Here is a 24,105-nt window from a genome sequence, read left to right as displayed (position 1 = left end):
TCTTGCCTGAAAGGGAAAAGTTGTCATCCACCTGAATGTGGCACGAAGCTGCAAAGGAAACCCATGCGGGTTTCTTCTGTAGCTTACTGTTATCTTAGGGTGGACGACAATTTTTCCCCTTTCATGATGGTTCCTGTACCTTGCGTGACTACGCAGAACTGATTTACCACGTTCTTACCTGTTTAGAGCAGAGCAAGTCGATAATATTTCGAGTCTACAGCTTCATGAATCACTTACTTCAGTTCTACTTTTATTGCGATAGCAAGTACATGGACACTCCAGCCGCTTTTCTGCCACCGGTGTCGGCGTCGCAGTGATGTTCCGCATGAAGTCCAAGGACGATAACACCTTAGCCACGCTCCCTACGCTGTATGCACCAGTGAAAATGTCAGATAGGAGCCAACGGTCGTAGCTCAATCTCGCCCGCTTGAAAGGGAAGAAAGCGAAGAGGAAGCGCGCCGTCTTCCGTCGCGAGCAGGACACCGAACGTTGTGAAGTACCGCGAGGAGGGGAGGGAGGGAGGGAGTGGGCGCGGCGTTCAACTGCGGCTACAACTGCGTATGTGGCGTAGGCGTACGGTTGCGCGGTCGTACCTTCAGAGCAATCTGCATCGAGGGCAGAGTCCAAGTGCGTTTATGGCTCGTAGCTTTGTGCGTGCGGTGTGTTTTCGGCGCTCACTTTGCCCTCATGCCATAGACAGCACGAAGGTGATTGCACACGCTGCTGCTGCCGCGCTTCGTAACACCAGTGTTTTGACACGAGTGTCGGCGGTCATTCAGTGGTATGTGTTCATGTTTGCCCTGCGCGCTGACTCCATGATTGTTAATTTAATTAGCAAGCGAATATTTACAAGTTGATTCGGCCCATAAACGTACGATCCTTACTTCGTGTGGCTGTCTGCTAATTCGCTATCGCAATCAATGCTTTGCATTTCGGGCGTAAGTCCGTGTTTTTTATTCCCACAATTAGTGCAACATTTTCTGATTTCTTTCTAGGTGCCGCCAGAAAGAGCAAGAATATGAATGGCCTTAAATGGGGAGTAAGCGGGCACCTCGCACAAAATCCGAGTCCACGTGCTTATTACAGGTAGTTTTGGTGACTTGTTACAGCGTCTAGCGCGAATATTAAAAAAAGTTCTTTTCTGTAACGATCATTCTTGCGCCATCTTGCCTAACTTATTATTCACCTCCAGTTTCTTCTCAACGTGGCCTGTATTTTTCTTTGTCTTCTAGGAGGAATGTTCCTGAGTGCCAATTTATTTTTTCCAATTGTACGCGAGCACAATATTAGCCTCGCATTCTTTCACGTCGTCGTGCTCTCGGAAGTCCCCAGCAGCGCATAGGAAATACAGTGCTGCTCAGCAAAGGAGCTAATTTGAGTAAAGTGGGGAGAGAAAGAGCTTCTCCATTGTTATACGGCTCTTTCTCCTGTAGCATTTGCGTCCATGCCATTTTTGTGATTAGTGTTCTTTTTTCTTCAGAATTTACTATTTTCTGCGGATTGAGACACTGTTCACGCGCTGTAATAATATCCAGCTTGCGCAAACCAAGTGCTCTTGGCACTGGTCAGCACGGTCTCTGAGAAATCAATCGTGCCAGCTTCACGCTCGTTATTTGAACATTTCGTAACAAGTACGTGGCCACGAACAACAGCGAGAAAACAGAACAAAAAGCAACTCTATCTGGTTGTCCCACGTCTTTTAAGGTAACGCTACCCGCCAGGCAGAGTCAGTGTTACAATTCCATGGCGCGCGTTGATGTAGCGGCCACTCCTCCAACAGATGACAGACGGCGACAACACTATGAAAGCTTAGCATTTAGTGTTTATCAACCATCGTAAAATGCGGTGCTGCCACAAAGCAGCAACACCGGTGGACAGATATAGAAAAAAAAGGAATGGAGAGAAGCGAACTCAGAATTCTGGGAGCACAAGGTTTCTTGGCTTGAAAGGAAAAGCTAAACTTGTAACAGAAACCGAAATTTCGGCGGTTTCAACACATGGGGGGGGGGGGGGGCGGGATTCTAACGCAGTCACGCTCAAGTAAAGCTGTGTCCACCTCGACTTGTTTTTTTTTTTCGCGACGCTCTTCGAAGCATGTGGTGTGCCGTTCTAAACATGCTTTTCTACTTGAAGGGCGATTCGCCAGGTTTTAGCATTGCCACTAGCCAATCGCGACACCTTGAACACGCGCTGGAAATCGTGTCCGGAAACTCTCGAAAAGTTGCACTGCGTGCGAACAGCTGAAACATCAGAGAAGCCCAGGTTTCCCTCCCTCTCGAAGGAGTCCAGTCAACCAGTGAAGGTCACATACACGAACATTTTTAGGTAGGGCACACTACTGGCAACGTCACCGATCATGGCACGTGACTTCGCTAAATTATTCGATACAGAGCTCACAGTACCTTCAATGGAAGGCCTACATTCATTTCATTTTAATATGCGTTACCTGTCAAAAGTGCAAAACTTTTGTAGAATAGCAGCTTGGGCTTGTTGGTTGCCTATCCTGCTGTTAATAGCGCAAAATGTCGACAAGAGACGAGACAAGAAGACACCACAGCGCTTGTGGTGTCTTCTCTCGTCTCGTGTCTACATTTTGCGCTGTTAACAGCACAACGTTAGTAGCCGTAGGACGCGCTCCCTGGTAGGAAATTTTAGAGCAAAGTATCATTTTCTTTAAATAAATGTGGTCGACAGATAATACACTTGAATTACAACGTGTTATAGCATATTTGAAGATTGCAGCTGACGTATTTTCTATCAACTACTGCTAGTTTCCACGTGCTACCATTTATTTTCTAATATTCAGCGGTAGACCGCCTGTTTCTGCTATGTGCTTTTTTGCACGCGTTTTGGCTAGTGCGTTACTTTGCACATGCATTTTTGTCACTCGTATTCACACGTAGCTGGCACAGATTTTAGTGCCACCCCATAATCTCTATACTTCCATACTTACCGTTAAACAATATTTAATTTATTTGTAGACCTCTGCGTTTTGGTGACATAGCATAAGGAGTCTGCCATTTCTGTTGACTCTTCTGCGCAAATTACGGAACACGTTTCAGTAAACTCCAATGACTTATTTTAGCAACACATATCTGATTACATCAGCAACAGCTGTCGAACCAGCGTTGCGACTAAAAACTCATGATATTTGTTTAAAAAATAAAGAACAGCATTTTCTTTCATTACCTATAACAGAGTTCATAAATTCACCGAAAACGCTGCAAAATTCTGCGTACCTTAAACCATGAATAATAAATTTGCAAGGCCAGCGTGTTATAGCATTCCTGCGCGAACACATGAACCACGCTTTACCTGAAAAGCGAGTGAATAATTATTATCATTTGCGCTTAGTCATTCTTTTGTTTGAGCTCTTCATTGCTGGCTTACCTAATCAGACGCAAACGCCGCGTCACCGTGTGGGAAAAAAACAGAAGCGCGGCAAGTATATTGAAAAGAGAAATTTATTAGTCTATCTGCTAGGATTGTAAATTTTATCAACCAGCTTTACTGCGCAACTGTAATTCACCTTCTTGAAGAACGACTTTCAGCCAAACTTCCGAAATTTCGGATACTCTGGCACGCCTGACGACTCACTCCCCCCACCCCTCTCCTTCCTTAAAAAAACGAAACATCTCACGCTGCCTGCCTTACAAGACTTAGGACAGCCTTGCAAATTAAACGAAAGGGTAAATGTAAAGGCAGTATTTCTAACGTTTTTGAAGTCATTGCGAGAGTTGAGTTGTGCTCTGGGAAACTTTGAAACTTTCAGACTTGCGAAAGCGGCGAGAACCTCTTACCGATAGGACGTGGAAGCGCACACACTGCACTTATCCGACGGAAGCGCAGTGTGGCTTCGTAGACGTTCGCATCGACAAAATTTCAGCGTTAGGTGAGACGACCGTGATAAGAAGCGAGCGCTGATTTCTCGAGGGATCTCTTCCAGCCATCGGTGAAGTATAATTCTTCAAAAACGTCATCTTCAGCGTCCTCTTCGCAGCACATTTCCACATCAACTAGTAAACTTTTCGCCGCGCTTGTAGTTTTGTAAATTTAGTTGTTTCGCTGCTTTTTGTCATTACTCTAACTCCGTGAGGAGCCGTCCACCAAACTGTCAAACAAAATGTGACATGCACGGAAAACGTGGAGTAGGAAGGTTAGAGGTGCTGCAGGAGAACTTGTTGGGTTAGTTGGTGTTTGCTTAACGACATGTCGTAGCGTCAAGGCACAGTCACAAAGAAGACACACAGATGCCTGTGAAGTGTAGCCGTGTGCCGTATTTGGGATTGTGCCTTCGCGCCTCAATATGTCGTTACACGTGCTTGCTGCAACGGTTCCTATCAAGCAACAGCTCTCATGAATGAGCAAGAACAGGGGCGCTATAACGTAAAGCTTTTTCAAACCATTTCTTTTCCATTTCTGCAATCAGTTCTCCACCACTGGCGGAAACTTTTTCGAGTTACCCGCACTTCACCTGTTTGTCATGCGAAGTCACAAAAGCGCAGCAACCTCGCTACGTCAAAGGGGTGTGCAATCATTAGAGGTTCATAATTATGCCAAACAAAATATATCTTTTTTTATAGCCATGCAATGCTTCGTTCCGAAAGAAACAGAAGATGTCTACGTACCAATTTATCTGGCACTGGCTACTCGTACCTTCCCGGCAGAATGGACTTAGTTGTTTATAGTAAAAATTTTGTTTGGCAATATAACATTGTCAAGCCATTTCGGTACGTATACGACATCGCTCTACCAACGCTTGTTCGCTGTGGAACTGTTTTAGCGGGATTTTTACCCTTCCGTTAGCCACCAGGGTGATTTCCGACCAGCCACCGCAAGCTAAGCAAAGGGAAGTGGGCCAATTGCTGACGCTGTCGCCACCCTGATTATCAGGTTGTCTACTTTCAATACAGTAGTTTTATCCCATCGAAGCTCTCTGCACTTCCACACGTTCCTCGCCTCTTGTCAAAGAATTATGGAAGCAAAGCCTGTCAACGAAATGTCGATATTCCAACAAGCCCAGCTGTCCGCTTTTACTGTTAACGTAAGCAATGCTATTTGCTTTGAAAGCCAACAAAAGTTGCCTTCTATTAATGAGGAGAGCATTTGTTTGAGCGGTTCAAACAACGCTGTGGGTCACCGCCTAATCAGTGCGTCGGCGGTCGCGTGCGTTTGACGTCAGGAGACTGGAAAATGCTGGCATTCGCCTTAGCATATGCTAAAGAGGACGAAGGAGTAAGCCTGTGCCCTCACGAGGCAATAGTTGAATTAGTTGACATTCTCAATCGAATGCGTTGTTAGTTCCTACTGCTTGCTTTGTCCCACAAAATGTTCAGTTCGAGTGCTTTAATTAGCTATATCTTCATGACTTTTGCCTTAGCCCTTAAATACCCATAAGGGATCTATTGTAAGTACCGATGAAGGATTTCTTGAAAAAATTGTTTGTTGTCCCATGAACCATAATGCAACGCCAGAAGTTTCCTGAAATGACGCAAAAAATTATTAGGGTGGGAATATATTTTCCTGTGGGCCTTTGGCAGACCCCTACTTCTGATGGAATTTCTCAAGGCATGGCACTGCGCGAAGGTGAACATTGCACGTCGAGCAAACAACCTTCAACCTCTTCTCATTCTGCTTACTTGAGCTCTACCGGCAGCGTTTGAACATTGCTGTTCTTCTAGGAAAATTTGCTGTGGCTGACAGTCGCAACTCATCGAGTACACCCCATTTCTTCCGATCACCTTGGAAGACCTTCGGGGTGCGTGCGTTGCTGCTCTTTTCCTTCCACAGTATCCGTTCAGAAACTGTCTGGATGGCATGGTTTGTTTAACCATAATGTGAATGCATCCCCAAAGAATTGCTAAAATATCATCAGGGGCGTCAGGCTGGGTGCCAGCTTTAAGGAGACTAGAGACGTTGAGCAAAAATTAGGTATGTTTTTGTATGTGGCAGTCACAGTGCAGACCAACCATCGAAGAACCTTCGCCACATTCGTTGTCCTATTCTGAGTCATCGCTCAAATTTATATGAGAGGAGATGATCCTTGCTTTGTCGTCACATGGCCATTGTCTGATGCATCACAACTCGAGGGAGTAATTATGGGCAAAGGTTCGTCCTCATCATCTTTCTCGATGTCAGAAGAGTAGTTTAGATCGTCAGGTAAAGAAAAGTACAAATCCAGGGCTTCCACAATGGTCAAGCGCGTTTCCATCTAGAGAAACAGAAAATCTCACCCCGAGGATTAGCACCTGGAAGGGCCGTAGCGAAACATATTCCCATTCCATAGTTGCAATTCAGACGCGAATAACTTTACTTCCTCATTACATTAGGCTCTAAAAGTGAACCAAAGGATAGCTCAACATTTGAATCATTCAATAAATACATTTACCCATCTTTCACACAGTGGCAGATACATTCATCCACGAGTTATTGCAGTCGGTGAAAGCGCGTGCGACAAACGCACGCACAGAAAGAAAAATGCCAGTAGCACTCATACGAACTGTAGCGCCGCGTAGTAGGTTGCGCGAAAGTCGTCAAAACGTTTTCCAGTCGGTTCTCAAGCATTACTCCAGGTGTTTCGACACTCTCATCATGGAGCCATTAAGTGTCTTGGAGATAAAAGCTTTCAAACATGGTGGGAAATATGTTCCCTACGGGCGTTTCAGGGTTAATCAGCAGCAAAAGTCGTGGGTTTGACTAACACCAATAGTGGTTGGTTTGCCCATCAAAGTGGCACAATGAATTTTGATGCCAATGAATTTTGATGCCAATGAATTTTGGACCCACCAGAGTTCGCGGGTTCAAGTGCCTTAGTTGACTTTGTCTTAATTATCACCAAAGGTCGTAGGTTCGAGTGCCCTAATTAACTTTGGCTTAATTAACACCAAAGGTCGCGGGCTCGAGTCCCACCAATAGTCGTTGGTTGCACCATCAATTTTCGTGCCATTGAATTTGAGCGCCATAACGCCGGACGGTCAATATTTCGATAATGCTGGACAACAGGTTTCTGCACCCATGAGCCACTAAGGCCCTAATAAAACGAGATTCGAATAGTTTTATCTGATAGTTGGGGCCCAAGGTTGGTATAATTATACATTGGTTTCATAGTTTTGCTAACCTCTAGTACTGAACAGCCCGTTATTCAGGGTCTTCGATGCCGTGAAATAAAACCTCAGACGCTTTCCTAAATTCAGACTCTATTTATATTTACTCCAAACAATTGCGGAACTGACTGCTGATCAGTCGGGTATCACAATAATAGTTTGGAAGAGATCCTGATGTTCTCTTGACTAAGCTGCAAATGCAGTAAGATAATCGAACAAATGGCAAAAGGTGTCCTCGTGGAGTATGTATGGGAATAAAGCATGTGTGTATTTCTAGTGTGTCCTGACGTCCTGAGTTCCGTCCTGACTTGTAGATAATGGTGATGGCGAACTCTTGCATACTGAAGGGCCCTTCAATTTCGCTAGCCAACACGAGACGCGGTGGTCACTTACCACATTGATCAGCCTACCGTACAGCTGTGCTAAATTTTCTTCAGGCCCAATTATAGTAAGGCACTGCATTTCCGTCGTAGAATATTTCGCTTCTGCTTTCGACAGCGACCGTTTGCCGTAAGTAATGAGGCTTGCAAGCCCGCTTTTTCTCTGGATAGGCATGGTGCCGAGTCCCACACTACTTCTGTCAATGCGGATTTCCTTATCGGCACCCTCGTCGAAGTGTGCTAGTACTGGTGGTGACTGTACACATCGATTTGCCTCTTAGAATGCTTAAACTTGCGAAGTTTGCGACCACAACTCAACGACTGATTTTGAAAGCTCGGTCAATGGCTCGGAGATCCGTGAAAAGTCTGTCATGAAGCGCTTGTAATAGGAACGCTGGCCACCGAATCTCCGCATTGCTCTATTTATCGACGGGCTGCTGGAACCTTGCGATGGCATCTGTCTTTTGCGGAAAGGGGATTCTGCTTACGTCACCCAGCAGCAGGAAGCCAGCGCGATGCAGTTCCGTGTTCCTCTCTGTGGCAGCGCGCAGGCCGCCGGCAGCTGGGTCACGTGAGGGGAACGTCGCCTCGAGGGGCGCGGCCTTGCTTTTGCTGCAACCTGCCGCTTCGGGTATGGCGTACTGTGATGGCCGAATTTCTTCGCACCGCAGTTCCGCCGGTAATCGCACCTTTGTCTCGATCCGAAAGTTGATATGGCTTCTATGGAGTGGTCGCTTCAATTTCTGCATTACGATGAGCCCGACGAAACTGGAAGCTTGAAAGTTATTGTATTTTTGACAATTAGCTACTAATTGCCCCGTATGACCTGTCAACCCATGGTTGGTACAACTGACGGCAAGTCTGTGGAGAAACCGTTCCTTTGTTTTAAAACGAACTAGCTTTAAATATTACTTCAATTCTTCATTAAAATAAACGGTATAGTATAAGGGGTGCGTATTGTTAAGTTTCCAGAAACTTAAAAATGACCTGTGGCAAATAGCGTAACTCTTGTCCTTTGGCTGTTTTAGTCGAAGAAGTGGACAATACTAGCCCAAGAAATTGAAACAAATGTTCAACTACTTAACTAAAATTCAGCAATTCGCTTCTTGCTTATTTACTTTATGGCACGTATTGAAATTTAGATTTGTAGCCGGTGGGTTTGCAAGACATATCTACTTGAAATGAATCTCTATGAAGGCACCAGTCTCGAGACGATATTCCCCAAAGTGCGGCACGAAATGCATTAGCGGTTCAGTTACTTTTGAGCATCAATGCATAATATCCCACTAGGTCGAAAGGTAAGTGGGACAACAGTCACTCTTTATTCCGAGTTTGATGTCGCGTGCCTCCAGACTGCGTTCATCCTGGCAATTCATCACGAGTAGATACACCTTTCAAACTCGCCGGTTACAATATTGCCACGAGCTCTGTCATGAACCATGGCTGCCGCGCAGACAACCAGGTCTGACTTTGTTGAGATTGTTGAGGACTGAGAGGTCATTTAGTGGCGTAAACATAGTTTCAGTATCACGGCAGGTGTATACTTAACATTATAATAAAGCGCAAGGACGGTCACAGCAAAAAAAAAAAGAAAACACGAAAAAATAACTCTCAGCGCCGCATCCCCCCTTCCAAGCAGTATCATTTGAATAACATCTTTCCTTTGATCACGTATAATTAATGCCTGCAAGGGATGTGGCAACTTGTAGAATATAAGTGGGTTACTGAGGCTTGGTGATCTGCGTGCTACGAATATTGCAGCCCACGCATAATAGACCCTGTAGCTTAAGCTGGAAGCGCGCGGCAGAGTTGTTTGTTTTAGCATAAAAAATAAAATAGTAGTACGCATAAGGTCAGGCTCAAGGAAAGTGAGGACCGCAGAGATCAATAACTGGCGACTCCAGCCTGAGATAGAAACATGGCTTTAACGTCTCTATCAGCGTTTATTAGCAAGGCGCCGGAAGCACGCAGAAGTGCTTAGCAGTAAAGTGGCTAGTGGCTGAGTTCACCATAGGAATTAATTATGCGCTCTGGGTACGCAGCAAAGGCCAGGGTATGAAATTCTCGATACGATCTGCACGCTTGGTGCGCACACTCACTGAGCTCCTCTCGTCCTGACATCTGAACCCGCTGTTCCATGGCCTAACCAGCCTGCATAACTGGCATTGGCTTGGTCAAGAAGGCTCCCATAAGTTTCTACAACAAAGTAGGAAGCCTAGCGCGTAATCTCTTTCCCCTCCGGGCGCAGCGATTTGAGACAGTGTGACCACGGGCGAGTGAGCTGGATGTCGGCTTTGCGGCATAATGAGGTTTCGTAAGGAGAAGCATGCTATCGCACGTGCAAGCATCGCGGGTTTCATTTTGGTGTACTTGTATGTTACTTTTTACGTTACTCGTCAGAATAATTAAACGCGTGCGAGTCCCCCTTAAAAAGGATTTCAACTGGATGCCAAACCGAAATTTAATGAACAGGCCCCCCCTGCCGCTTTCCATATCTCGGTGGGACTCTGCTTATGAGCGATTCTGGTCGCGTTATAACGATGAGCGCTCGTATATTTAATCCGTGATCCTGCTTGACTATGAAAAGGCAAAGTTCTATATGCTAATTTCGAAAAGATATCCTGATTATGCGATAATATCTTTTTTTGAGTTATTGATCTAGAAGGATTAATTACTTCGCTTGAAGTTTTATTAGCTCGCTTCCGACTTTCTCGTTTCAGAGAAAAAAAAGCGACAAGAAGAAAGTTGATGCAGATTCCACGCACCGCATTTGGCAAGCTATTATCTAGGAACCCTTTTCTGCGTGTTCTTGTCTTGTAATCACCATTTGCTGAACTCAAACAATCTTTAACGCAAATGCTATGTGAATAATATTGCAGGCAACTACCCAACACCACTTGGGTTTCCATAAATAGTTATCCGATGGACCTACGTTTTTCTTTATGTCAAGCAATTGTGTGTATCTGTGCGTGGGTGTGTATGTGTGGGTGTTAGGTCGTTAGTATGAAGGCGATGTCATGTCAGTCAATCTTTTGCGCTGTGCCTAAGAAGCGTCAAAACCTAGGGCGCTATAACGTAGAATATAACGTATAACATAGTGGGAGATTGCCTCGTTCCAAACAGAATAGAAGATAGCTGCCGCCGATCACTGTGGCAATGGGACTACTGGTACTGGGAGAATGGATTTATTTGCGTGTAATATCAGATTTTTCGTGGCAGTATAACGTTATCAAGACCTTTCGGCACATATACGACATCGCTCTATCAACTCCACTGCGCTGAGGATCTATTTTAACGTCATTTTTAGCTTTCCGTTGCACGCCGCCGCGATTTTCGACCAGCCATCGCAAGCTAAGTAAAGGGAATCGGACCAATCGCAGAGGCCAGCACCACCCTCCTCATCCGGCTATCTACTTTCACTGCGCTGGCTCGTCCCCACCGAAAGTATCTCCGTTTGAGCGTGCTCCTCGCCTATTCCCAGCCAGTTATATAAGAAAAAAATGCTCAATGTCGGCAATGCTATTCACTGTGAAAGCAAAAGAAAGTGACACCCTATAAACGAGACGCGTGCTTGATTGGGTTTTTCAAACAACGCTGCGTGTTACCGTCCAATGCTTCCATCGGTGGCTGCATATATTTGACGTCAGGGGACTGGAATAAAAACAGATTGCCATAGCTTTACGTTATAGGGCCCGTGTTTCTTTACAACTTTGGCTCGTCATGTAGGCGGTGCAGCTTTAGAGAGTGTCTCAAGGTACTCGCAGCCGCGAGGGGCGATTAGCAACAACTGCGACGCTCTCACTTTTATAAGGAACTTATTGGTATCCAGCGTGACCTATGCGGGAGGCATTCGTAAGATGCACTATCAAGTGCATCTTTTTATTGCAATGTTTGTGGCCGAATGATAACTGACGGGGGCGCTCGCGCTGTCGCTCCTACTATGCGACGTGCGGAGAGTCAGATTCTCTAAAGGAGTGGAGACACCAAGTGTAGAGGAGGCTAAATAGATTATAGCAATAAGCTTTACGTGCATACGATGAACACTATTACGAAGTATGACTGACCGAAGATGGCTAAAAGGCAATTTATTTTACTTGTAATATCCACAAATGAAACGTGGCTCACATCTCCAAACTCGTCTCGATAGTCATCATGAAATTTTATTGAGGACAAAATAGCATGGCGTTAAAGAGCCTGGTGACGAAGCATTTTCCAAGTGGCTGCACGCGGGTTTGCTAAAACACAACTGGGAGACATAAGCGTGCGTCTCCAACCTCCAACACACGTGTGAAATTTAGGAAATGACGGACACAAGTGGTTCACGTCGCTCAAAGGCGGTTCTTCACCGCTGGCGGGAATCTTGAAATCTGTGGTGCTTTGATTGTTCATTATATATTAAATTACTGCGGACCCGATCGTGCACATTGAGGCTGTAATTATGGTCCGCCAGATGCTCTGTATTGTGCAGCAGTAAAAAATAATCACCCAAAATTAGGCGTCTGAGCTCTTCTAAAGAGCTAACTCCCTTTGGCACGAGTGAAGTATGCGTGCGATCGTGACCGGAACCATGTACATTACAAAGAGAGAGAGAGAGAACTTTAATGAGTACCAGCAGTTTAATCGGCTGGGCCTAGGCCTCCTACGATGGGACGTCGAGGTCTTGCCTGTTCGCCGCTTCCTAGGCCTACTGGGTCGCCCACAGTTGGTCGTCGAGGTGGGAGCTGCGCAGGGCGGCGTGCGATCTCGACGAGAGGGTCACGGGATTAAGGTCTGGGTATTGATGTTTGCACTCCCATAGGACATGGGAGAGTGTTGCTGATTGAGGTTTACAAACCTTGCACGTATTGCTCGGGTAGATGTCGGGGTATATGGTGTGAGAGCATGTGAGGGAGGGGTGTGTATTGGTCTGTAACTGGCGAAGGGTGGTTGTCTGTGCTGTGTATAACTTGCGGTGAGGAAGTACATTACAAGAAAAGAAACATTAAGGGATTGTGGCTTAATAGTTGCAGCCTAATGGTTGGAGCAGATGTGAATTTACCTACCGCAACATATCTGTGATGACCCACCGATGCTTCACACTGAACCAAATTTTGTTTAGGAGCGTTCGAACACCTGGTACGTAGATACCAAGGCATTTGGTCTCCAAGGCAAGGGGACATTAAAGCTGTGGCGTTTATTCCTAATTGGCTTCTTGTTTAAGGAAAAGTTTATATTTCACTGTAATTCATTTAGGGTGTCCCATTCAACGTTAACCAAGCTGTTAAAAAAAGGTAAAGGTGCATGAAGCAAGACACAATTTCAAGACCTACGGTATTTTGTCGGTAGACCTCGAACGACCACAGACTGAGTCTTATAATTGTACCTTGCACTACATATCGCTAACTTTTTTTCTTTTATAGAGCGCAGCTTTTAGGCGCCCGTTCCTGCATTGAGCGTCAGCCTAGACGTCGGCGTAACTGGCAGAACGAACGAGTGGGGCGCAGAGGAGGATGAAATACGACGATAACGAAGATAAGACGAGGAGGAAAGCAGGGGAGGGGAGTACAGCGGGAGTGTGCGGAGGAAAGCGGAAGGGGAATGCGTAGCGAAAGGGGGAGGAGGAAAGCGGATTTCCACATGAGACGTGCTTCGTGGTGGCGGTCCGTTACGTGATGTCGCCATAGCAGCGTGTGTCGTCACCCGGTTACCGACGACCTCATTACTAAGGCATTCGGCGAGCGCGTCCACTGATATCATTTAAGGAAACAAAGTGGTGGCGTGGGCTTTGGACCCACTGCACATGCGCTACTTTGGCTGAGAGGGCTTTGCGCGAGCCACGCGTTCCCGTGCTCATGCTAGCTTTCTGAACGATGACTGGCGCAACCGGCGGAATTCAAAACACTTAGAGCTGCGCTCAAATATTGCAATAAGGAGCATCGTAATCGTTGACGAATTTTTTGTTGACCAGATTGGCTGACGGACATACAAATGCTGCATGGTCACTGTTTTGGTGTAAAAAAGAGACAAAGCGAAAGCAAACAGGAAGTGTGAAGAATAACTATAATGATCTTTGTTATCTACTCTTCACCATGGTTGGCATAGAGAAAGGGAAATGTGAGAAAATGGGCGGCTTAAACAGAGAAATGCGTCTTGGGCAAGAAAAGGTGTGCAAGAAGTTATTTTGTTCACTGCTGTTAATTTTTTATCTGAATATTATGACCTTGAATAAAATGCCTTGCTTGATATGTCAAGCTGCTGCAGTAAACGACGCTGCATTTTTACTTCAATATGGTCAGTTTCGCCCATTAAAGCAATGAAAATTACACTTCGCGTGCCGCTTTCCATCCGAAACCACTTATCAGAGTCGGATCATCTCGATCTCACTTGAAAGGGCATACTTACGGCATGATCTGCTCTCAATGATAATACTTTTTCAATGCTGCTACCGAAGTACCAGGTGACTAAATTTGACTAAGTTTGAGCGAGGCACTGTCTATCGATTACTCATTTATTTGCCCTAATTTTTTCCCCGAATTCTAGGGAGTCTTAGACTGCAGAACAGCTGTCATATAGTGCTTTAGGGTCATATAGTGTTTTAGGGTATGACAAAATTTAGAATGTAGAAATCACAACAAAATTTACACCTCACATGTTGGAAATTTTGAATTTCATACCTTCGTCTAAAATATAGTTGCAAACATTAAAATGCCAAGTTGCACACATTGTTTATTTAGAAGCATAACGGCTTCGGGTCACCGGCCTTGTTGCATTACATTTCTTGCAACTCAACTTTCATATTTACAATTAAATTTTTTAATATTTCCTGTAGGAGTTACGTAATTTTCTGTAGGATGTACATTTTCCCCAGAAGCCATGTCTGCCTTAAAAAATAAATCTGAAGAAAGAACACACAGCACATAAATTTTTATACACTGGTTTTTGAATTACTTCTGTTCAAAAAGTATGTGAAGTGCCGTAGTACGTCAGAATTGTGCTATTATTTCTCTAACTGCAATACATTCGCCACTGCATGGGTAAATTTTGCTACAGCAAATACCTCGAGCTTCCGCTGTATTAGGATTGCAGCTATGACACATGACTGTAGTATCTCCATGAGGAAATCTTGATAAATCCTCTTAGTTTTCGCTAACATTTCTGAAGAGGGAAAGAAGAGTGTCTAAGTTGGAGAAGCCACTGGTAAAAGAACAACTGTAGCACTGAAATGTTGTTTAAAACATTAGGTTATGATCCGGGCTGTATATCTAAACTCCTCTAAAGCTCAGAAGCAGTTATAGTTTGACCAAAAAACAAACTTGCCCTTCTACATTAGAGTATTACTCTAAACTCACGAGAGACATTGTCGATTATTTAAAATGCTTAGGCGCTGTGTTCTCTTCTAATATGTCATGGGAAAGTCACGCTAGCTATCTCATAATAAAACTGTTTCCAGTAGCTAGTATTGTAGATTGTGTTAGATGCATTAATCCTAAACCCATAAAATTCTTACTCTACCACTGTCTGCTCTATTCTCATCCTAACTACTTTCATTTAGTGCGTCATATGAAGCAGCCTTTCAGGGCTGTCAGAATGCTTTCGGCCAAAGGAAGTCTATGAACTATCACTCTATCAATCTAACTATCTATCATTTTATGAACACGCAATTCTCTCGCAAATGTATGTCTTTATGCGTCAGCACAGCGAATGTCAACGTGTACGAAAATGTAGGCGTGTGATGTGTGGGAAGGAAGTCATGTGGTAGTCTCAGAGAGGGAATGGCAAGTTTCAAAGAGCGCTTATAATATATATGCGCCGAGCCAGGGCGAAATTCTTGCTACATATTGTGCATACGTAAGCCTTAGAGCTCCCAAGTAGCTACCAGTTTTATTTTAACACATTACTTCTATTATCACCCATAGTGAGCTCTCTCAAACTCAACTATTCCTCTTTGGACATACGAAAGTAATGATGAGCGACGGCTCTAGGAACCCCCTCGTGTGAGGGTACACTTAATTACCATTGTATCATGGGTGATATAGCAGTGACTTCTTTCCTCCATCCAACCATACCAAAGTAAGACGGGGGGGGGGGTGGCAAAATTTAAGCGCGAACGCTGGATCATGTTTTTGTTACATCGGTGTCTGCCAACGACACCGTTTGAGCTTTACTAAAGACATGTATTGAACAATATGTAGGCGCAATTGTTATTTATTTATTTTTTTATTTATATGGTGCCTCAAAACTCCCTATACGGGATCTCACAGGACAGACGGCCGTTATATCCGGCTGTTCCGAAGCTCTGCATTTCTACTGAAGTACCTTCATATTTTTCCTGAAAGTAATGCAGCGGTCTTTTTTAAGAAGCTCCTTATAGCAAAAATTGATGATAGCGCCATTTAAATGTTTTTCTTTCACACTTCTTGTGGCACTGTCCACAGCTCGGTGGATAATAGTATGCCTGTGAAGTGAAAGAGCGTCTGCGAAGACGGGTGTCCAAAACATACAGCCACAGACAGTTGAATCTAAAATATCACACGGAGCACAACTCCAGTTCCTTCTTTTAGGGTGCGTCAGACTAGTGTAGTGGGAAAAGGCAGAGACTCGATTTTTTTTTTCGCAGACAGCGTGCCACTGCAACGGCCTTATTCGGTTGTTTCGTGAGCCTCCTCATCAGTATGCAAGAAACCACTTCAGCCAAGCCTACTTGTGGAGACATTTTGAGGACAAGTACGCACTCGCCTGTAACAGCTTTCGTTGTTGTTTTTGTTGTTGTTTTCATGCCGGGCTGGAATACCAATAGGAAGAAAAAGAGGGCCCTCCACGAGGAGTAAATCTGCATTACGGTCAGCGGGAGGGGCTTTTGCGGTTTGGTCGGTCGCTGCAAAAGCTTCTCCAGCTCTGTGTGTGGTTGTTTCAGCTCAATTTCTTCTTTTTTTCCGTTTTCATCATGGAGCGATGCATGCATGGTCCAGGATCCGCTCAGTGTTTTGCCCGCTGCAATTCCAAACCGACGCTATCAATGCCTACTCTCCCGGGTGTGGCGTGACTTCTGGCTGATGCTGGGTTTGTGATTATTATGACGGGCATATTTTTCTACGTACATGCGAATGTGATATTCGCGCCCAATGCTAGTTGCAGCGAATGACATTACATAGCCCGTGTATTCTGTCGGACAGTTTTTCCGTTAGGCGTACTTCTACTCCGCGTAATATAAAAAGATGCCTACATAAAAGCTTCTCGTATAAAATGGGCTTACTTGTATCTCTAAAGGACACGAATTTAATTAAGAAATAGCACATTAAAATGAACCCTTAATGTATTTACTTAATTTTCAAGGACTAAATCGTAGGTTAGGCAACTCGTGGAAGCACCAAGTCGTGCCATTGTTGACGAATCCTCCAAAACATCTGCGTGCCATTGTGACGGAATGGGTATGAAATCCATAAATAGACTAAACATGTGTCGTAATTCTCTTTTTACACATCTGTCATCGTCATTCCTCCCTCGACAAGCATCATTCATGATGTTTTCCTAGGAAAATTGCTGCGTATGCGTCTCACATTGTGCATACGCCTGATTTGGTGCTTGTATTTTGGCTCAGATTACGAGCGGTACATTTCGTAAGAAGAAAAATTGCGCAGGATTACATGTTGCGTAGAAGGGATGTAAAGACTTGAAGCAACGACGCCAATTGTGGCTTATTGTTTATTAGCTGAACAGCTTATTAACTTATCTATAAAGTTTGTATTGTATCTTGAGTTCTCTCCCGTCGTGGTATGAAATTTCACGTCATGAGGAAGTCGAGATGCACTACTGGCATCCAAGTTGTTCTGTTTATCTTTTTCTCTCTTATCCGAGTATTCACTTGGGGTCTGCAGTAGCCAGCAATATTCTCTACTCGGCAACAAATTCCTATTGATGTTCGACGTACCTTTGAGGTTACAGTCAAGGTGTTTCATTGTCACGAGTTTCAGAAGTGTAGAAAGAGCCTAAAGGAAAAGCCCTTTGAATGGCCCTCCTGTTCTGCCACATTGCATGGTTATGTGCACCAGCTTCTAGCAATACCGTCGTTAATCATGAGCCTTCGAATAATGTTCCCGCTATATGGAGCCTCATAAACGCGCTGCCTTGGAAATATATTTGTCAAGCTTTCATGTGGTTTCTCGCATTTCATTACAAACGAACTTTGCGATTACGTCGGGCTCATCTGAGCGTGCGCGCATCGTTTAGAAACTGCTCCGAAAAGCACCAGAGAGCTTGAACAAATTGGAGTTCTTAATACTGTGCTGCATGAGCATCCACACGAGGAAAGTATATCACGATTCCCTATGCATTTCGTGCAAAAATTTTGTATAAATTATTACCAGTTATTGCCCTAACGGCCCGTTGTAAAGATTTTTTTCCAGCAGGATACCTTGCCGTAGATCTCGCTCCAAATCGTAAAAGCTTTCTCAGGTAACATTTCCGTGTGTTTTCCTCTGAAATTTAAAAAGCAATTGCCACTGTGCGGAAGCTTAAAGATGAACATTTCGAATGAACAGACCTCACGCTGATTATGCACGTTATTGTGATTAGCATTCTAGGAAGGCAGCGACACACCATATTGCTGAACGCACCATTACATAGAAACTGTAATGGTCATTTCGATATTACCATTGCTACATGTGACACACACTGTATCCGGGATCGGCACAGTTCGCTAAGGAACTTGCTCAGTAAAGGGCATATGGCCATATGACACTCACTCGCCATATATGTCATACATGATGGCATGATGACGACTTGATGACGACGACGTATTGAAAACAGTAGCATGACATCGACGGAACAACGAAGGCGCTAGGACGACTATGGCATGCCAAATGTAGGATTACTATTCTGAAAAGGTGATAATACCATAATGACGACTGCGTAAGGACGAAAGCAGAACAACAGTGGGGTGACGGCGATGGCACGGTGACAACTGCATGACGACAAAGGAATAATGTCGATTGAACGACGAAGGCGGTATGACAGCGACGGTATAATCAAGAATAAATTATGACGGCATGGTTAGGATTTGTGAGATATACAGTGATAAAACCGTGCAAAACAAGAAATGGTATTACGACACAATAAGACAAAAGACAGTGAGCTGTCCCTCTAAAGCAATTTCTTGTTTTGTCTCATTTGTGTGCTAACTGGTTGACCTAGTCGGTTTAGTAATGGCGATGAAATGACTAAGGAGGAATGAACTGGACGAATCAAAGAGCGAATGACGTTTACTTATTATTAGACAAGCTACAACAGATATTGATATTATGCAGGATGAGGTCCCAAGGTCAAAGACTGGAATGGGGCCTTCTGTCTTCTGTACAGTGGTAAAAGTACCAACAGTTGGAGCAATGAATGTAAAAAAAAATTAATAGGTAACGTAGTGTTGCTTTGAAACGCTACTGATATAAACAATATCCGCTAGAAAGTGCACGGAACAGCTAGTAATATGTACACCATGTAAAATACACAATTCACTAGAAAAAATAATTATTCTTATTACATTGGACAAATAACAACTGATCATTGGAACAGGTAGAAATAACTATAACCATTTACATAAAAGTAAATTGTGTGAATGAGACTTAACCATCTGAACTTGTATTCATGTAGCGTAACTGCTAACAAAGTGTACAAATGGGGGGGAGGGATGAGAAAAAGTCATAACTAAATGGCTGTAGATGATGAAATATGGTCTTTGAGCTTTAGTTTAAGTTCAAATTATTTTTATTACATTGTAATAGGAAGTAGTGTGTTCTAGGAGGAAATAAACGCCTGATGCACGCTCTGCTTGCCATAATTGATGCGTATCTTAAGGGGTAAGGGACATCTCGTTCGAATCCTACGCTAACACTAGGCTGGCCTCTATGAGCTTTACCCGCCGTGGTTGCTCATTGGCTATGGTGTTGGGCTGCTGAGGACGAGGTCGCGGGATCGAATCCCGGCCACGGCGGCCGCATTTCGATGGAGGCGAAATGCGAAAACACCCGTGTGCTTAGATTTAGGTGCACGTTAAAGAATCCCAGGTGGTCAAAATTTCAGGAGTCCTCCACTACGGCGTGCCTCATAATCAGAAAGTGGTTTTGGCACGTAAAACCCCAAATATTATTATTATCTATGAGCTTTTGACTACTGGGCTGTTCTTCAATTGAGGAATTCTTGGCACCGTCTCCGCGCAGATCATAGACCGTGTAAAAGGATCTTACCATTGTGGGAGCTTTGTCGTAGGCATTTAGACCTCACAAATGAGTGTGCGACATCATCAGCTCCCACCTTTCGTGAAGGTTTCAACGCTCTCACACTCACGGGTAGGGATCAGTAGGTAATTATCAGTAGTAATTAAATCCCTGCATGCGAGCGCCTCACGCACAATCAATTACCGTGGAGCGAGAGAGCAGAGAAATTCCTTGTATACTTGGTGTGTCACGCCGTCTATTCTGCATGTTTGAGAGAGGCGGCGATTTAGCACTATTGTTTGATGCAAATCGTGTGAGCTTAGTATTCGTTAGAAAAGATCGAGGTATCACACTAATGCGGTGACAGTTATCGAGTTGTCAGTAAAAAAAAGTAGCAGCTTCGCACGAAAGCCGAAGCGTCGATTGCGATACCAAATTCTAAGAAAGCTATACGAAGTAAGGATACTAGTTTTATCGGCCCTACAAACTTGGAAACATTCGCTTACTAACTGAAATATCAAGCATGGTGCCAGCGCGCACGAGAAAACGTGAACACATCACACTCGACGAACGCGGACACCAAATGTCAAAACGCTGCAGTGCACTCTTAAAAAAATTACACCCTTTGAGGCTTATAATTGTCGTCTGTCGTGCCCGCGTTTCCTTCCATTAGCGCTGCGAGCCCGATACTTCCCAGTCACGAACTGCTTGCGCGTTATCAGTGTGACACAGCATTCTTGACAGGAGAGCAGCGAGCGCCAAGTTTTCGAAGAAGGAAACGCAAGCAACGCAGCTGACGATTATTGTCGTGGGACAAATATACGCCCCAAAGGGATTCAACCGTTTTAAGAGTATGTGCAAGCGTGGCAGCAGCCACGAGCGAACTTGCTGTATATCGCTTCAATGCAAGAGCGGCGACAACACAGTGCACACAAAGATACAAGCCCTCTGCAGATCCCTATAAAGATACGGCCCTGCGCATTGCGCACTTGTTGGCCGAGTCAAAGTCGCCCTCCCTGCTCCCTCACTGCCTCTCCGCTTTCGTCCTTTTCGAGCACGCGATTGATCCACGATCTTCACTTTCCTTTGCGCCTGGTTGCGAAATGCGCAGTTGGTGCCGGAGGGCAACGCCATCCCCCCGCCCCCACGGCTATTCGCGCAACGGAAGAAGTTTGCTCACCGCCTTCATCCCTCGCGTGCGCCAGATTGAGCTGCGATCGTCGGCTCTCCTTGCGTGCTTTCACTTGCACATACAGCATACGGAGCGGGCGACGGTGTTATCGCCCTTGGACTTCATACAGAACCTCGCAGTGGTGCCAACGCTGATGGCAGGGATGGCCCTTGAGTGTCCATAAAATTGCTATCGCAATAAAAAGGCACCAAGGTTCAAGTTAATACACTGGTCTACAGTAAGAATGCTATAGTTGAGTAGTGACTTCACGTTTCAATGGCGAGCACTGAAACTGCTTACTCTTACAGCCTGGTTTCGCAAGACTGGTAGTGATTGCAAGTGGATAGCATAGTATGGCTCCAACAGGCATTTTCATAGTTTATATGTGAATGGATAAATGTGCAATAAGGGAGTAATACTTTATGACTAAATACATACCGAGCTTTTACAAGTGCCTTTATTCCCTATTTTGCCCTCTGTCTAATGTTGGCTGTGTGTTGATGAAATTTAAGATTAGAATCAAGTTCTATACCAAAACAGGCACATGAAGCAATAAAGACGATAAGGTTATTCTAAGCGAGAGGGGAAGAATGAATGCGGATGAGCGTTTGTGGGGCGCGAATAAATCAAATTTAGTTTTAGACGGGTTTCTATCGAGTAGGTTAATATCGCACCAATTTATTATCTTGCTTAAGTCAGCATTAGGTTTCGAAACTAAGTTGGTTAGACAATCGTCAGAGTTAAAGATAGTTGTGTTGTCTGCATAAGAAGTGCAGTTAGAAGAAAGCAGGCAATTAGGTAGGTCATTAACCTACGATAAAAATAAAAGGAGGCTTAATACGTGTCCCTGTGGTACGCCAACTTTTGTTATCTTTGGTTTAGAAAGAACATGGTTAATTCTTACTACTTGTGTTCTCTCTTTTAGGTGATTTCGTATTAAAGTAAGAGCATGACCTATTATTCCGATAGATTCAAGTTTAAAGGATAAGACGCGGTGGTTAAGAGAGATTAGAGTGAGCTCGGTTCAATAGGCGTTGCGGAAACCATATTGAAACCTTGAAAGAATACTCAATTTAGTTAATTTGTTAGGCGCTTTTCTTCCATCCGCTCAAGAACCTTGCTAAACAGGATAGAGTGCATTTTCGTCTGTAATAAGTAATCATGGCACGATTAACCTTTTTGAATACTGGAGTAGTTATGTCTTCTTTTAGTTATTTTGGGAAAGTTCCAATTTTAAGCCTGAGGATAACAATGATGGCGAGAACCTCTGCGATTAGGTGTTCAATTAGTCTGATGGAATTTGGATGCGCATTATCAAGACCTGCGCTGGTTTCTTTTGACTTTCGTATAATGTTCTGTATAGCCTGTGGTGTAGTTGGAAACAAAATTAATAAGTAAGATAGGCGTTGGAATAAATGGTTATTTTGTGTGGGTACATGCAAATCGCTACTAAAAAATAAATCTGCAATAACATCGACAATTTCTTATGAGGTGTTGTACTTTCTGCCATTAAAAATGATTTCAGTTAATATATCGCGATTGTTCTCGCTATTTGGATAATTCGTTAGTATGTCCCATTTCTTACTAATGTCATTTCCGCATTCTAATAACTTTTATAATAACAATGTTCTTTAACTTTTTTTTACTTTTTAAGAGAATAAAGAAAATTTTTTATACCTGCCAGCAAAATTGCCGTTAAATTGCCGTAGTTTAGTTTTTCTCTACATATTGTCTTATGTTGCGCATCAAGCCTGACAGCCTATCTGGCAGCCAAGAGCAGGTCGGACGATGAACGTAGCATGGCGGCGATGGCACGATGACAAGAGGTTAAATTTCTGAGGTGGTGGCGGTGATGATACGGCAACAACCAGACAATGTCAAGAAGCGAGTAGAATGAAGACAATTGTATGGCGATGATGACGTGACGCGAAGGGCATAATGAGAGTTGAATGATGAAGCTGGAATGACGAGGACAGGACGATCACGACGGCAGTATGACCACGAGCACGAAACTAGTGGGCCGAGATAGTAGACAACTTGGGAAATTGGGTCGGCATAGCAGGCTAAGTGGATAGATAGATAGATAGATAGATAGATAGATAGATAGATAGATAGATAGATAGATAGATAGATAGATAGATAGATAGATAGATAGATAGATAGATAGATAGATAGATAGATAGATAGATAGATAGATAGATAGATAGATAGATAGATAGATAGATAGATAGATAGATAGATAGATAGATAGATAGATAGATAGATAGATAGATAGATAGATAGATAGATAGATAGATAGGGCCAGAACGCCTGAAGTTGGCAAAGAATAATAATCACATTAAAACACCACAAACACCACGGACACAAGCTCGCACAACCAGCGTGTATACATTCCATGAAAACAAGATTAAGAAGTATATATGCGCGCCAGCATCAGGGAAAAGAGCGAATATAGAAAAAATGCCACGGTTTCCCCGAACCGAGAAACACCGACTGCGATAGCAAATTAGTGGACAGCTATACTAAGTAAGGATAGCAGTTTTATTGGACGTGTAAAGTTGTAAACATAGGCATACTAGTGAGCTAACAAGCATGGTGTCAGGTGCGCAAAAGCAAACATAAATACATCACACCCGATGACCTCGCAAACAAACTGTCCCAAGGCTGGGGTGAGTAAGCGTGGCATCAGCAGCGAACCAATTGACCTTCGTGCATCTGTCTCTCGAACGCGAACAAAACATCGAAAGCGCAGCTCATGCGGCGCCACTGGCACTATGCGCACTCTGCAGACATCGCAGATAGCTTTCAAGGTACTGCGGCCCCACAGCTAAGCAGAAGCCGCCGGAGAGGCACAGCCCCCCTCCGTCGCCACGCCCTCGGGCCTCGCGCGCGAAATGAGAGGGTCCGCTTCCAGCTGGTCTTCCTTTTACATAACTTTTACGTTTTTATCAAACGAAAATGGACGAGATACAGTAGTACGACGCGGACACAGTGCTACTCCTTGCTCGCGCACTGGAGATTGAGCTGAGTTCGCCGGCTCAGCCGTGCGCGCTTTCGCTTACACAGATAGCATACTGCGCGAGTAGACGATTTAATCGACCTTGGATTTAATTTAACTCCTACGGGGACGGTAGGGTATCGGTCTCCAGTGCAAAAGGACCGGGATTCAAATCCCGGTGCAGCGCAATTCTCCACCGGAAAATAAAAAAAAAAACGTGTGTTGAGAAAATTGCACAAACAGGCCTGGAGTGCGGCCTGATCCCGGT

Source organism: Dermacentor variabilis, chromosome 4, assembly GCF_050947875.1.
Source record: "Dermacentor variabilis isolate Ectoservices chromosome 4, ASM5094787v1, whole genome shotgun sequence".
NCBI classification, from domain to species: domain Eukaryota; kingdom Metazoa; phylum Arthropoda; class Arachnida; order Ixodida; family Ixodidae; genus Dermacentor; species Dermacentor variabilis.
This window is presented reverse-complemented; position numbering follows the sequence as displayed.